Here is an 833-nt window from a genome sequence, read left to right on the forward strand (position 1 = left end):
TTTGTGAGACATGATTTCCCACGCACAAAGCCATGTTGACTATCCCTAATCAGTCCTTGCCTTTCCAAATACATATACATCCTGTCCCTCAGGATTCCCTCCAACAATTTGCCCACCACCGAGGTCAGGCTCACCGGTCTATAGTTCCCTGGCTTGTCTTTACCGCCCTTCTCAAACAGTGATAGAACGTTTGCCAACCTCCAGTCTTCCGGCACCTCACCTGTGACTATCGATGATACAAATATCTCAGTAAGAGGCCCAGCAATCACTTCTCTAGCTTCCCACAGAGTTCTCGGGTACACCTGATCAGGTCCTGGGGATTTATCCACCTTTACCCATTTCAAGACATCCAGCACTTCCTCCTCTGTAATCTGGATATTTTGGAAGATGTCACCATCTATTTCCCTACAGTCTCTATCTTTCATATCCTTCTCCACAGTAAATACTGATGCAAAATATTCATTTAGTATTTCCCCCATTTTCTGCGTCTCCACACAAAAGCTGCCTCGCTGATCTTTGAGGGGCCCTATTCTCTCCCTAGTTACACTTTTGTCCTGAATATATTTGTAAAAACCCTTTGGATTCTCCCTAATTCTATTTTCCAAAGCTATCTCATGTCCCCTTTTTGCCCTCCTGTTGTTAACACTGGACTGTTAATGCAGAGACCCAGAGACCGAGGGTCAAATCCCATCACAGCAGATGGTGTTATTTGTCAAAACCCATTGTCAAAATTCCCAATCTTCAGGGAAGGAATCTTCCCTCCTTATTGGGTCTGGCCTCCATGTGACTCCACACCCACAGCAATGGGATTTGCTCTCAAACTGACCACTGGG

The sequence above is a fragment of the Chiloscyllium plagiosum genome, unplaced genomic scaffold (genome assembly GCF_004010195.1).
Source record: "Chiloscyllium plagiosum isolate BGI_BamShark_2017 unplaced genomic scaffold, ASM401019v2 scaf_14503, whole genome shotgun sequence".
Lineage (NCBI taxonomy): Eukaryota > Metazoa > Chordata > Chondrichthyes > Orectolobiformes > Hemiscylliidae > Chiloscyllium > Chiloscyllium plagiosum.